This window comes from Heterodontus francisci, chromosome 17, assembly GCF_036365525.1.
Source record: "Heterodontus francisci isolate sHetFra1 chromosome 17, sHetFra1.hap1, whole genome shotgun sequence".
Classification (NCBI taxonomy): domain Eukaryota; kingdom Metazoa; phylum Chordata; class Chondrichthyes; order Heterodontiformes; family Heterodontidae; genus Heterodontus; species Heterodontus francisci.
In genome coordinates this window covers 65081925-65098502 of record NC_090387.1, presented here as the reverse complement: position 1 = coordinate 65098502, position 16578 = coordinate 65081925, and positions in this window count along the sequence as shown.

The following is a 16578-nucleotide window of genomic DNA, read 5'->3' as shown; positions in this document are numbered from 1 at the left end:
AGAAAACTTAATATTTTACAGGGAACCAGATGTAAGGCTGATGTAGTGACATTGTGGTGTCTCATCACCAATATGTGATACTATGGGGAAGGGAGAAATGAGCCTCTACCAATAAACGTAGCCCCAAACTTTGAGTTCTTCATTCCAATATATCACCATCTGAGAGAGTTGAGTTGGTGCCAGGAACTTCCACACATGTGGAGGGACAACAATTAGAGGCAGACTCATCGACAAACCTAGGATCAGGAGCAGGACATTCAGCCACTTGAGCCTGTTCCACTATTCAATTCGATCATGGCTGATCAGTATCTCAACTCCATTTAACCACTTTGGTTTCATATCCGACAATATCTTTGCCTAAGATATATCTGATAATCTCAGTTTTGAAATTTTCATTTAGCCTTGCCTCAACAGTGATTTGATGGAGAGTGTTCCAGATTTCCACTACCCTTACATGAAAAAGTGCTTTCTGACATCATCTCTCATCATTCCAGCTCTGATTTTACAATTATGTCATCTTGTTCTGGATTCTCCCACTAGAGGAAATAGTTTCTCTCTATCAACTATATCAGATCCTTTAATCATCCTAAACATATGAACATCACCCTTTAATCGTTATGATCAGGTGAGGAGGGGTCAAAGGGTTTCCCACTTTGCCTCCTTGTTTGACCACAACAGGTCTATTTCTTTTTTCAAGTAGATATACTTGCCAATCCCTTTATTTTAGGAAGGAGATTATTGCCAAAGAGGGAGTGCAACAAGGGTTCACCAGACTTGTTCCTGGGATGGCGGGGCTGTCCTATAAAGAGAGATTGGGGAAACTGGGCCTGTATTCTCTAGAGTTTCGAAGAATGAAAGGTGATCTCATTGAAACCTACAAAATACTTAGAGGGATAGATAGGGTTGATGCGGAGTCTAGAACCAGGGGACACAATTTCAAAGTAAGGGGGAAGCTGCTTAGGACTGAGATGAGGAGAAATTTCTTTACTCAGAGGGTTGTAAATCTTTGGTATTCTCTACCTTAGAGGGTTGTGGAAGCTCAGTCATTGTGTATGTATAAAGCAGCGACTGACAGATTTCTAAATACAAGTGGCATAAAGGGATATGAGGATAGTGTGGGGAGAAAGGTATTGAAGTGGGTGATCAGCCATGATCATATTGAATGGCACAGCAGGCTTAATGGGCTGAATGGCCTACTCCTGCTCCTATGTTCCTATGTAATTCAGTGAGTGTTTAGCTGTATATGTGCTTGATCATAAAAAGAGCCAATTGGACAGGTTTTCTCGAGTTTAACAAGGAAAGAGGTTAGCTTTATTGTACTTAAACCAATCTAAGTAAAATAATAAATTATGCTCCAACTTTCACACACACACACAAATAGGTTACAGAGTGGAGAAGGATAGTTTGCTTGAGTTAGAGTCCAGAGAAATAAAAGGGGTATCAGCCTGTGGAGGTTGGTGACTCAGCTGGTTTCAGGCTGAATTCGGTGGTCGTACAACTTTCCTTTGATGGTTCTTAAGCTTCCAGTTTGAGGATGTGGATATTGATTTGGTGTTCTCCAGGAGGCAGAACTGTACCTGATCTCTTTCAAAGGGGTCGCTCTCTCTTCTTTCTGGAAACCTCTCTCCTCTCAATAGCTATCCCCCAGGCTTAAGTAATTAAGCACAGTCAGCATTGATCAGTGAACAGACTAACACAATCAAACACATCAATTAAATCACTGAACACTACGTCTGCAGCAGAGAATATTTCTCAGTGCTCACGATCAGCATGCAAAGTTTGAGTAGTTCATCCACACCAGTTTAATATTCAGGTTTCCAGCTGGTGTATTTTTAAAAAATCATCATTCGACCTAGCACATTTTCATGACATCTCCACCGCATGTGAAATGAAATGTGACAATAGGAGCATTTCATTATAAAGTTGTAAATAAAAACTGTACACACACATTCATCCTCAAACACTCACTTATTAATCTTACACTGCCATAACTGTGCTCTGGTCTAGTTTTTATTCGGGGTGATGCTGTGCGGAGTTAGACTCTGGATAAAGCATCAGCGATCACATTGTTTTTCCCTACAATGTGGATAATCTTTGGGTGGTAAGGTTGAAAAAGCAGGCTCCATCGAAATATCCTCTGTATTTTGAATTTCTCCACAAACGTCAAAGGATTGTGGTCAGCATAAGCTACCGTCTCTCTATGTCCATTTTGGACATATAATTAAATGTGCCTGAGAGCCAGTAACAATCCCAAAGTTTCCTTCTTCACATAGAGTATCACTTTTGATGTCTGTTTAATTTCTTGGAGAAATACCTAACTGGTCTCTTAATGCCTTTCTCATCATCTTGGAGCAGGACAGCACCTATCCCCAGGTCACTAGCATCAATTGCCACTTTAAATGGTTTATTAAAGCTTGGAGCTGCTAGCGCCATCTCATTGGTTAAGATGGCTTTCAGTCTCTAGAAAGCTGTTTGGCACCTCCCTGACCACACTACCTTTGCTCTTTTCTGTAACAAGTCTGTCAGTGGGACAGCTATAGTGCTGATGTTTGAGACAAACTTACGATAAAACCCACACATCCCCAAAAATCACATTATTTCCCATTTGGGCGTGGGGATGGGAATATCCATCAGCGCCTGTACCTTCGCTGCTTTGGATAGCACCTGTCCGTGACCCACAACATGTCCTAGGTAGGTTACCTGAGCTTTAGCGAACTCACATTTTGTAAGATTTACCACCACGTCAGCCGACAGAAGCGTGCTTCTAACTGGTCTAGGTTGTCCCCCCAGGTGTCACTGTACACTAACAGATCATCCAGGCACACTATGACAGTTGGGTAGGCCAGCCTTTGGAAGGTGGCTGGGGCATTTCTTAATCCAAATGACATCAGCCGGCACTGGAATAAGCTGTCTGGGGTGAGCAAAACCAAGATCTCTTTAGCTCAGGTAGTTAAGGGAACCTGCCACTAACCTTTTAACAAGTCTATCTTTGTTATATAAGTGGCATTTCCTACTCCATCGATGTAATCTTCCAGGCGGGGAATTGGATAGGAGTCAGATCTGGTCACTGCATTAACCTTCCTGTAATTAATGCACAGCCTTGTTGAGCCATTGGGCTTGGGCATCAGCAAAACTGGGGAACTCCAGCTGCTCTGACTGGGCTCAATCAGCTTGTGCTCCGGCATTGTACTGAATTTCCTTCCAAACCTGGGTCAGTTTCTTGAGACTTAGGCGATAGGAATTTTGCTTAATGGGAGGGATCTCTCTCACATCCACACTGTGCAGGTTTATGGTTTGTCCATGCAGATCTTTTTAATTGCTGTGAGCAGCCTTGTTAGTTCTCCTCTGTTCTGCGTTTAAATAGGAGAGTACAGTGCCTAATCACCCTAACATTTCAGTGTTGGCTAACCCGATGGTAGGGGGCCAATTTGGGAATCCTCCAGACCTCCCTCTAACTCATCCTCACTATCCCTTTCACCCCCTCTTTCCTTACTGCCTGAAAGACCTGTGCTTGCTTGTGCCCTTCCCGACAGTGATAACGTTTTAACATATTGATGTAGCACAGCCTTTGCTTTTCCCTACTTTCTGGAGTGTCAATTAAATAATTCACCTCGCTAACCCTCTTCACTACTCTGTATGGGTCACTGAACTGGACTTTCAGCACTTCACCCTGTACTGGGAGTAGCACGAACACATGGTCTCCGGGCTGAAATGTTCTGGCCTTGGCATGTTTATCTGCTTGCTTTTCAATTGCTGTCTAAAAGGTTTTTAGGTGTTCCTGAGCCACTGCACAGGCTTTCATGAGTTACTCACTGAACACAGAAATGTAGTCTAACATGGAAGATTCATCCCTGTGTTCTAAAAACCTCTCCTTGATTAGTTCAAGAGGACTTCTCACCTCATGTCCATAAACAAATGCAAAGGGACTAAGGCCAGTGGACTCATTGGGTGAGTCCCTGGTAGCAAACAGAAGAAATCACAGCACCTTTCCCAGTCGTGGGGGTACTCATAGCAGTAGGCCCTGATCATTGTCTTTAGGGTCTGTTGGTACTGTTCCAAAGCGCCTTGTGACTGTGGGTGGTAGGCTGAGGACTTTAGTTGAGTTATGCTCAGATTACCCATGACCTTTTGAAAAATACTGGGCATAAATTTGTGCCCTGATCTGTCTGGATCTCAGCAGGCAGCCCATATCGGGTAAAGAATTGGGTTAGCTCCTCCACCACAGCCTTGGCAGAGATAGTTCTTCGGGGAATGACCTCTGGGAATCAGGTAGTCACATCCATAATGGTGAGTAGAAACTAGTAGCCCCCTTTTGTTTTCAGCAGGGGCCCCACACGCACTCTGCTGAATGGTTCCCCAAAAGCTGGTATGGGTACCAGTTGGACCGTGCCGTACCACCTATCCTTTGTGGAAAGGTTTCTGTGGAAGAACACCCTTGACCACCAATCCATCAGGCAGTGGTCTGCACGGAATGTCCTCAAGGCCCTACAGGATAAGGAGAAGGTGCATCCTGTCGGATGGTTCCCCGAGCAGACTGCCAAAGTCATTTGGCAGAACGTCTCATCACCAGAACTTTCAAACAAGCACCAAGGTGGAGCTTGGCTGGTGATGAGAAGGGCCCTCCACATCAGAACCTTCCTGCATGCCTGGAGTCTCACCTCCTCCACACATTGCCCTCGAGGTGGCTATGGTGGGGAAGAGATTGTTTCCCACCTCCTTCTGGAATGTGTCTTTGCAAAGTAGGTGTGGAAAGAGATGCAGTGGTTTTTGTCGAGGTTCATCCCAAGCAGCTCTGTAACACAGGAGTCTGTGCTCTACGGGCTGTTACCGGGGATGCACATTGAGATAAACATCAACTGCTGCTGGAGGACCATCAATTCGGTGAAAGACGCTCTTTGCTCTGCCCGAAACTTGTTGGTCTTCCAACGCAAAGAGTTGTCCACGACCGAATGTTGCAGACTGGCACATTCCAAGGTCCAGGACTACGTGCTGATGGACGCAGTAAAGCTTGGGGCAGCCACTGTAAAGACTCAATGGGGAAAGACCACTGTGTAAGGTCCTCCCACCAAAGTGAAGTGAGGAGCTGGACCCATGGGAAACCCCTCAGCCTGTATATACCAAATATGGGTTTGCTGTAAAATGTACATTGTATGTAAAATGAAATGAAAGGGTTGTGAGGCAACTCACTCCTGTGTTGAAGAAAACGGATTTCCTTTGCACTTTTTGGAATGTCGACTTGGTGCTGTTTTGAATTGTTTTGTAATGAATTTTTTTTACAGATTTTTATAAATAAAGTCTATTTTGGGGGTTAAAAAAGCTGGTATGGGAATTAGGGGTGCAAATTTTACTGCAATTTGGGGCTTCCCCACAACCTGTCACGTGTGGCAGGTTTTACAGAATTCTACCACATCCTTGTGGAGTTGTGGCCAGTAAAAATGCGATCTTATGTGTGCTTGGGTTTTTTGGATACCGACATGTCCACCCATTGGAATTTCATGGGTTATCCTCACTATTTTCCTGTGGTACCTCAGCAGCACCATTGTCCACACTTTGTCCGCAGGTCTGTGAGGAGGTCTCCCCTTCCTCATCAGCACCTCATTCTTTAAACAGTGGCACTCTGGAGCTCCCTCTGCCTCAGCTTCAGTTTGGGCAGTCTGTGTTAACTGTTTTAACACTGGGTCAGCTTGCTGAGCCTCGACCAAGGAAGACCTGCCTAACACTTCCTTTGGTTCCTCTAAATTTCAGGAGGTGGTTTTGGATAACCAGACAACAGGGTCATCCGTCTGCAGTGCCAGTTCTGCCTCCTCTGATGGAACTTGATTGGCTATGAGCTAGGTCACCACACAATCAGGGAGAATGCAGAGACCTTCTCCTGCAACTGCTCTGTCTCCCTGACTCGTTTGGCCTCTCTAAGACCACTGGGAAAGCTACTACCAGGTCATTACCAAGGAGCAGGTCAACCCTGCCCACAGGTAAACTAGGGACAATTCCCATTAATACAAGTCCTGAAATAAGGTCGCATTCCAGGTGCACCAGTATAAAGATACTTTCCCTGATACCATTTACTAATACTTTGGTATTCAATGCATTCTCTGGGGGAAAGGTCATGCCTTTTCTCAGCAGAAGGGATTGGGTGGCCTCTGTATCCCCAAGTATGGCTTATGGGCTTACATGCCTCACTCAAGGTGTATGGGGTCACTTTTCCTTTGAACACAAAATCCCAGAGAGTTACCAGGATTTTAAGTTCTCCCGCACTCACAGTGGTACGTTTACAGGGACTTACTGCCATGGTTAGAGCCACAGCCTAGTCTGCTGTGCTTTCCATCAGGGCCCCTTTTCCTGCACTGGTCTGATGTACCTTCTTATCGGTTTTTCCAGTAACTTCCAGTAGTCAGCTCTAAGGTGACCTGCCTTGTTGCAATGAAAACATAGGCTTTGGGGTGTCACTGCTCTCAGAACCTTCCTTTTTGGCCTGAGGAGAGTCCCTTGTGTTTCCAGCTCTCCCTTCTCGCTCATGGCTCTTCATCCTCCTATCACCCTCCCACCTTCTATCCTTTTCAGGTTTTTGGAGCTAACTAGGGAAGGGTTTCCCTTGGGGCAAGGGCTTTTGTGGACAAGCTCATAATTATCAGCCAGGGTTGCTGCCTGCCTGGCTCTTGGAACCTTTTGTTCCTCCATGTGGGTTTTTATGGAAAGGGGAAGCGAGTTTTTGAACTCCTCGAGGATCATCACCTCTCTAAGGTCATCGTAGGCATACTCTATTTTAAGTGCCTCTATCCATCGGTCAAAAGCAAGTTGCTTAACCCTCTCAAACTTGATGCAAGTTCATTCAGGTCATTTTCGGAGAGTTTGGAATTATTGGTGGTACACCTCCGTTACCAGCTCATATATGCTCAGGAGAGCATTTTTGGTCATCTCATAGCTTGATGTGCTCTTGTTAGACAATAGGGTATAAACCTCATGGGCTTTCCCGGTTAATTTGTTTTGCAGTAGCAGGGTCCAGCCCTCCGCTGGCCACTTCAACTGCGAACTTTGGTATCAATTGGGAGAACTTTAAGAGCTCAGCACTTGGTCCTAGGGGTAGTTCCCTCACTAGCGGTGCCTTCACTGGGTACATTGGGTCTTCCCCTATTCAGTTCAAGCTGCCTTAACTCTCTTTCCTGCTTCTCCTTTTGGAAAGCTCTTTCTTTCTCCCTTTCCTGAAATTCTCTCTCTCCTCCTTCTATTCCTGGAATTCTCTCTCTTCCCTCCATTCCTGCGTCTGCCTTTCCCTTTCTTCTTCTTGGAATTTTAGCCATAGTCCACTGTTCTAACTACATCTTGGCTAATGCTAGACTGTCTGTTTTAGATTCTATGCTGTCTCCAGTTCTTCAATTTCTATTTCAAAATGGTTGGCCACACGTTTTAGAATTTTGTGTTTTCTAGCTTTTGGATGAATATTCATCTCTAAATGCCTAGCTATACTCCTTAACTCTTCAACGGATAGGGCTTTTAAACTGTCCCACGTTACTTCACTCTGTTCAGGTACTGGTCTCATATGTGGACGTGTTTATTACTCTAGCACTGAAAACCATAAGAAAACCTGTATTGAAATTTTTAAATTATTGCTGGGGATCAATTTGGTTTCCCACTTCCAATTTCTCATTTGTCTATGGGTTTGATCTCGCATATAGAGCCCACAAATTTCTGTTACGATGAGATGAGGAGGGCGAATGGTTCCCCTTTTTTCCCTCTCCTTGGTTGACCGCAACAGGTTTACTTCTTTTTTGTAAAGGATACACTTGCCAATTTAGTGTTTACCTGTTTACACATTTGATTATAAAAAGAACCAAGCAGGTTTTCTTGAGTTTAACAAAGAAACAGGTTAGCTTTATTGTACCTAAACCGATCTCAGGAAAATAATAAAACAATGTGATTCTTGACAATGCAGCCGGCCGCTAACGTCATCAGACTGCACCAAGCTGTGCACATGCAAAAACGGGCTCCTGCTCTCTGTGTCTGTGCTGCGTACAGGATTGCCAGGACTAGTTGGCGCATGCGCATTATGACGTCACCGCATTACGCGGGGAAGCGGGGAGAGGGGTGGGGGGTGAGCAGCCGAAGACCTTGGTGGCGGCAGGTGCGGGTGCGCTCTCCACCCCCCACCCTCCAGCCCGCTCTCCCACTCTGCTCCCCCTGCCCGCTCGCTCTCCACTCCCCCTCCCGCTCGTTCGCCCGCCACCCCCCCACCCACTCGCACGCCACCGCCTGCCCGCCTGCTCGCCACACCCCCCTGCCCGCTTGCTCACCACCCCCGCCCGCTCGCTCGCCACCCCACACCCGCTCACTCGCCACCCCTCCGCCCGCTTGCTCGCCAGCCCTGCCGCCCGCTTGCTCGCCACCCCACCACCCGCTCTCTCGCCAGCCCTGCCGCCCGCTTGCTTGCCAGCCCTGCTGCCCGCTTGCTCGCCACCCCCCCACCCGCTCTCTTGCCACCCTCGCCGCCCGTTCACTTGCCACCCCCCCACCCGCTCGCTCACCACCACCCCCCCCCCCACTCGCTCTCTCCAGCCATTGTGTGCTGCCATGTGTTTACTTTGCCTTTGTGTGATTACTTGAGCAGCGCCATCTTTAGTCCTGGCAGCTGCCTGAACATCGCAGACTGTGATGTTTTAGTGGCACAGGCTGAATTTGTGCATGTGCTCATGCACCGCCACCTAGTGGTTGCATTGTCAGCAAATGCAGCCATAATAAAAAACACTCTGACTTTCACACATACACACGCATGCACACAAAATTCACAAAAACACTCAAATAGATTACAGAGTGAGGGGAAGGATAGATTGGTCAAATTAGAGACCAGAAAAATAAAAGGGGTATAAGTCTGTGGAGGTTAGTGACTTAGCTGGCTTCAGGCTGAATTCAGTAGTCATGTGACTTTCGTTTGGTGGTCCCGATGCTTCCGATTTGAAGATGTGGACAGCTGATTTGGTGTTTCTCCTGGAAACATCAGTGCAGGGTTGATTTCCTTCAGGGAGCCTCTGTCTGCAGGAGGGGCATCCATGGGTGACCATGGTCAGCAGACAGGGTTTAAAGCTTGCAAGGTGGGTTGGAGAGAGAGAGAAAGGAAGGAGGTACCCCACTCGGGTCTTCTCTTGTCAGTGTCTAACTACTTGTCGACTTACTACAGAGAAAACAGAAGCATAAGCACACGAAAGGTGGGCCTGTTACATGACCATCACCCATTGATTCTCTAGTATATTCTCTAGTGTATTCTCTCTTGCAACTTAGTCTTTTTCTAGGAAACCTCTTCTCAGAGCTAGGATCCCATTGTTGACGTGATTAGGTTTGAGTGTTCATCTCTATTAGTTGAATAACTCAGGAGATGGTCTTGGTGCCTTGTTAATGGGAATAGGATATGTGGTTCACTCAGGTTCCCCAGGTCATTGTCCTTGATGGGTCTGTGCAGATATGCTATCTCTATCACAATGTATTGGAATGTGGAAGGTACAATGATGCAAATTAAGGTAGCCATCTTTATCTGCACCTTTATCACCTTTAATCTCTTTTTTAAAATTCAATTCGGTTTCCAGCCAATGGATTAAAAATCATCATTCAACATAAAGCACATCTTCATGACAAAAAACAAACTGAAAGCTGAGCTGAATACTACGGAGAGGCAAGGAATTATTCAGCGTGTTCAGCAGCACATGGACTGGTGCAGCTCTATAACAGCTGTGATCAAAAAAGACGGCACCATCATTGTATGTTTAGACCCTAGAAGGCTGAACCTGGCATTGAAATGATATCCTCACTTTGGAAGAGTTAAATCCAAAGTTTGCGAGAGCCAAGTTCTTTTCAAAGCTAGATGCAAACATGGATATTGGTTGTCCATCTCTCTGAAAGTTCACAGGAGCTAACTTTCAGATCTCTGTTTGGAAGATATTGTAATTTGCACTTACTGTTTGGTCGATCAGTAAGCCAGGATTTATTCCAGCAACATATGTGTCATATTACTGAAAATGTTCTAGGGTGTGTCGATATTACAGATGACATAGCAGCATGGGCAGCACAAAAGGAAAGCATGACAGGAATCTGCACATCTTAATGGAAACAGCCAGAAAAAAGGCCTTGTTTTCAACAGCAAGAACTGTGCCATTAACGTGAGCCACCTCAGCTTTTTCGGCTCAATTTGCTCTTGCTATGGGCATATAACTAGATCCCAGCAAGGTAAAGTCCATGCCTAGTCCACAAACAAGGAAGACTTACAGAGATATCTAGGTCTATTCAACTTCCTAGCTCCCTACATCTCAAGTTTTTCCGAGAAGCCTTCATCTTTACAGGAACTCCTTAAAAAAGATGTGCCATACCTGTGGCACGAGGATCATGAGCATGTATTTGATTTGCTGTAGCAATCACTGTCGATGGAAGCATATTTTCAGTATTCTTTTCTTTTGGGCCTCCTTATCTCGAGAGACAATGGATACGCGCCTGGAGGTGGTCAGTGGTTTGTGAAGCAGCGCCTGGAGTGGCTATAAAGGCCAATTCTAGAGTGACAGGCTCTTCCACAGGTGCTGCAGAGAAATTTGTTTGTCGGGACTGTTGCACAGTTGGCTCTCCCCTTGCGCCTCTGTCTTTTTTCCTGCCAACTACTAAGTCTCTTCGACTCGCCACATTATAGCCCTGTCTTTATGGCTGCCCGCCAGCTCTGGCGAACGCTGGCAACTGACTCCCATGACTTGTGATCAATGTCACAGGATTTCATGTCGCATTTGCAGACGTCTTTAAAGTGGAGACATGGACGGCCGGTGGGTCTGATACCAGTGGCGAGCTCGCTGTACAATGTGTCTTTGGGGATCCTGCCATCTTCCATGCGGCTCACATGGCCAAGCCATCTCAAGCGCCGCTGACTCAGTAGTGTGTACAAGCTGGGGATGTTGGCCACCTCGAGGACTTCTGTGTTGGAGATACGGTCCTGCCACCTGATGCCAAGTATTCTCCAGAGGCAGCGAAGATGGAATGAATTGAGACGTCGCTCTTGGCTGACATATGTTGTCCAGGCCTCGCTGCCATAGAGCAAGGTACTGAGGACACAGGCCTGATACACTCGGACTTTTGTGTTCCGTGTCAGTGCGCCATTTTCCCACACTCTCTTGGCCAGTCTGGACATAGCAGTGGAAGCCTTTCCCATGCGCTTGTTGATTTCTGCATCTAGAGACAGGTTACTGGTGATAGTTGAGCCTAGGTAGGTGAATTCTTGAACTACTTCCAGAGCGTGGTCGCCAATATTGATGGATGGAGCATTTCTGACGTCCTGCCCCATGATGTTCGTTTTCTTGAGGCTGATGGTTAGGCCAAATTCATTGCAGGCAGCCGCAAACCTGTCGATGAGACTCTGCAGGCACACTTCTGTGTGAGATGTTAAAGCAGCATCGTCAGCAAAGAGGAGTTCCCTGACGAGGACTTTCCGTACTTTGGACTTCGCTCTTAGACGGGCAAGGTTGAACAACCTGCCCCCTGACCTTGTGTGGAGGAAAATTCCTTCTTCAGAGGACTTGAACGCATGTGAAAGCAGCAGGGAGAAGAAAATCCCAAAAAGTGTGGGTGCAAGAACACAGCCCTATTTCACGCCACTCAGGATAGGAAAGGGCTCTGATGAGGAGCCACCATGTTGAATTGTGCCTTTCATATTGTCATGGAATGAGGTGATGATACTTAGTAGCTTTGGTGGGCATCCGATCTTTTCTAGTAGTCTGAAGAGACCACGTCTGCTGACGAGGTCAAAGGCTTTGGTGAGATCAATGAAAGCAATGTAGAGGGGCATCTGTTGTTCACGGCATTTCTCCTGTATCTGACGAAGGGAGAACAGCATGTCAACGGTCGATCTCTCTGCATGAAAGCCACACTGTGCCTCAGGGTAGACGCGCTCGGCCAGCTTCTGGAGCCTGTTCAGAGCGACTCAAGCAAAGACAAATATTTTCAGTATTATGACCCGAATAAAGATACCATACATAAGAGCCACTCCATCCTCTCAATGTTCCGTCACATCCTGGGTTAAGGATAGCCACCGACCTCTTCTCTGTTAAAGACGATGATTTTCTATTGATTACAGACTACTTCTCCAAGTTCCCCATAATCCGCCAATTGAGGGACACATCAAGCTTATCAGCTTCTAACACAATCAATGCAACTTTCAGTTTATTTGGTCCCCCAGAGGATGTAATGCCAGATGTCCATAATGCACTGCCAAACCATTCAAAGCGTGTAAGACGTGGGCTGTGAACCATGTTACATCATCACCACATTACCCCAGGTCGAACAGCTTAGTAGAAATAATGGTACTTACAGTCAAGTGATTGATTGTGAAGTGTTAAGAAACTAAACAGGATCTGCACGTAATCTGCACACATGTTGCGTTTAAGGGCAACACCAATCAACACAGGATTACAATCGGCTGTGGAAATTATATTTGGAAGGCAAGTTGAGACAACTCTTCCAAGTCAACATTTCATGAAATCGTCATCAATCCAGGATAAATTGTTGGTGAAACAAGAAAAAAATGAAAGTTGCACATGATAAGCATGCAGACGTGGAACTATCGCCTTTACAGATTGGACAGAAGGTCAGAGTGATCCTTCCGCAAGAGAAGATGTGGTTCCCCGCAGAATTGTCCAAAATCTGCAATGAGCCACGGTCACGTGAAGTAACTACCCTTAATGGAGTAATATTAAGAAGAAACAGATGTCAGCTGAGGGAATTAGCTAACAACATTGTGTGTGACAATCCTATTGCATCGACAGAACGTAGCAAAGAAAAGTGACAGGCATAACCCTCAAGCACAGGATGACTGCCAGAACACACACCGGTCAAGAGAAAAAAGTTGAAATATCTAGTTCTCAACCAAACTACGCAGTGACAAGATCAGGTTGAGTCAGTAGACCACATGTACATTTCAAAGACACTTGAATAAAGGACATAGGAGTCAATGCATATTTAAATATTGTTCACAGCTGTCCTGTTTCATTATGTACATTGTTGATCTTTTGTGTATTTCCATTTAGGGAAAGGGGGATGTTGTGATATCACTTTAATAGTTTGAGTACTTCATACATCATCATAGGAAGTGACATCAAGCAAAATGTGATGTAGCAGTTGGAGTCGTGTTCATCACCTATTCGCACGTGTATGATAGAGCTCTCTTGTAAACTTGTTACTTCATAATAAAGAACTTAATCATTAACAACCATTCAGCTCAAGATTATTTGGTACCGTATTTCTTAATAAAGCAATAACATGACAAACTCAATCTGCCACAATTTGTTCACTCACATAATCTATCAATGTCCCTTTACAATTTCCTGCACCCATTTACCTTATTTACTGTGCCAACTAACTTAGAGTCATCATCAAACTTAGATATACAGCTCTCTATTCCTTCATCCAAGTCATTGATAAATATAGTGAAAACTGAGGCCTCAGTACAGATCCAGGGGGGCACCACTCATCACACCCTGCCAATTGGAGTATATACCCATTATCCTCACACTCTGTCTCATACCGCCTAACCAATTCCCTGCACTCTTATTTTTGAAAGCAGGGCATCTCCAGACAGTCAGTTTCAGAGATGTGCTGGATGGTAATTCGGAATGGGTAGATCACATATTGGTGGTTCACACCATCAAAAAGCTATCATGCAAAAAGAAAAGCTCCTCTGCAAATCCACAACAGTATTATGAGTTGTCTACCATTGTCTTCTGTGAATAGGGCACCTGATGCCACTTCTCTCTGATGCATTGCTTTCTAAGAATGAAGTGGCAGTATCTGATTAAATTTAGCTTAATTGGTGGACTATGATGTATTATAATTTTACAATTACAGTGACTCTAAAAAAAAACAAATTTCAAATACCATCTCTGGCATAGGTGGAAAATTTGCTGAAGTGATAGCCACAATTTTAAGTTAGGGCGTGAGTTCAGCAGAGGCTCGACAAGGCGGACATCAAGCTTCACGTGGCCCATCTGGAGTGAGGCCTGGACCATCTTAATTCCCAGGCCTCATCTTCACCCAGCAGGAGTCAGACCTTGGCAGATGGGCAGGAGCAGGATGACTGGCAGCAGGAGGCTACGAGTGGTGATCCTCAGGAACAGTTCATGACAGTCAGGTGAGTAGGTTGGGTGGTGGGGGAATCTGGAGGTGCTCATGTCTGGGGAGAATGGAGAGGGAGAAGCCAATGCTTTTCTGGTGGGGCCCAGAGGCACTCCTGTTTGTCCCGGCCACGTGGAAGCATTAAAAAAGTTAAACATTACCTTCTAGGCATGATTGGTGTCAGATTTTTTCTGGTGTGGTCAACACTGGACTCCAAATGTGTAACTGCACATTAAAACCATGTCCAAGGCATTCGACCCTATTTGCATATTTATAAGGCTCTCATCTGCCTTGAGCAAGAGCTGCCATGACTACCCAAAAGCATGCTGTTAAAATAGCATGAAGTGCAAGTGTGACACAAACATGGCAATTGGCACACTGCCCCGATACAAAACACCAAAAACGTCACATTGTTGGGGTGGGATGATTTGAACATTAGAATACATTGCACAAAGGAGCAATGGTGCCTCCCAGTAAAAAAAAAATGCAATGCTTCACAAAACAGCAACAAGTTAGAGAAAATGCCAAGATTAGTAAAGTATTAAACTGGACATTTTTTGCATGCTATTTGTCCAAAATCTACTATACAGTGTACTACAAATTATATAATTGCCATTAACAAAATGAATGGGAAAATAAACTCCTGTAATTTGACAGAAATAAGAGGCCCCGATTACCTCATGTTCACCTGTAATGGATACAATTTAAATCAAATGTCCATATCTAAAAGACACTCAGCTCAATGTGTTGCACACTACCCACTAGTTTCATTGTATATAGAGTTGTCTCTAATCACGATTCTCAGTCTCCTATCTCTGAAAAACCTGTCCACACATAAACTCAACAATCTCTCAAGGACTTTCCATTAGCAACAGGGAAAGTGGGACTGCCCAACCTTTTGCTGAAAGGAACATGTGTGACCCTCCCACAGGCTTATACTGTATTTGCTCAGCCCAGTGCCATCATTTAGGCTGCTTTGTTGGATATGCAACTTACATTATTTTAATTAATACATAACGGGCAAAATATCTCTGCAAATGATATCAAACTCCAAGGTACAATATTTAGCTCAGGACGAGGTGTTGAATTGAATACAAAATTTCTACATAACGTCTCTTGTCAGTGTCAAAGAAGATTTATATTTATTATATATTATTTATGATAATAGTTGACTGATAGGGGTGCAGACTGTTTCTATTGGAGCAACAAAGCAGGAATATAATGTAGGTACATTTTTAACTCACTGGGTTACATAAAGAACTTGCATTTATATATGACCTTCCACAATTTCAGGACATCCCAAAATGCTAATGACATACTTTTGAAATGTAAGGTGGAATGTTATCACCTTGGTCTCTGTTGGAGCGGTGGGGCCATTTTCAGGCTGGGATCCCAAATCCCCAATTTGCACGCTTTGTGGTTGCTCTTTCCCAGAGCAGACCAATCAGCAGCTCACCTCCAAATTCCCCAACCAATCAGTGAGGGCGGGAAGGATGATGTGCCAAATGCAGCAATGAAGGATCTCTATTTAAAGGGACCCCGGCAGGACTCACAATGGCAGCAGTGCCTGGAGGGAAAAATCCAGTGCGTGAAGAAAGATCTGCAAGATGAATGCCAGATGTGGAAAGACTGCTCTCACCAACCTCCATCCCCAGTTCACAGACTCATCCCTGGAGGTCATGATTTAAGCAGTGAGGGCACAGAGAAGTCCTCTTCATGGAGGATGGCAGAGAAGACCAGTCTGCCTCACCAAGCAGGCATGGCTTCAAGTTGCAGAGACTGTCATTAGCTGAAGTGTGGTGCCGAGGACCCAGATCCGGGGCTGGAAAAGGTTTGATGACCTCATGAGGTCTGGCAAGGTGAGGGTCCTGCAACTCTCAGCTGGCAGCCATCACTGTCTCACCTCCCGAGCATGCTGCTACACAGCACTCCTCTGACCAACACATCTTGCTGTCACACACATTACTTTCTCTCCAACCTCCTCCTCAAACCTCCATCTCAACAGACAACACTCACACATCCTATTGTCCTCTCACACCCATTCCTCAGAGTCACCCTCCTCAAATGCCTACCCACTATCCTCAGTTATCAGTTCAGTCTGGGCCTGTATTCTCTACTGTTTACAAGAATGAGAGGTGATCCCATTGAAGCATGCAAAATTCTTACAGGGCTCGATAAGGTCGATACAAGAAGGATGTTTCCTCTGGCTGGTGGGGGGTGGTGGTGGTTCTAGAACCAGGGGACACAGTCTCAGAATAAGAGGTAGGTCATTTAGGACAGGGATGAGGAGGTACTTCTTCACTTAGAGGGTGGTGAATCTTTGGAAGTCTCTGCCCCAGAGGGCTGTGGAAGCTCGATCATTGAGTATATTCAAGACAGAGATTGACAGATTTCTGGATATTAAAGATATCAAGGGATATGGGGATAATGTGGAAAGTGGCATTGAGGTAGATC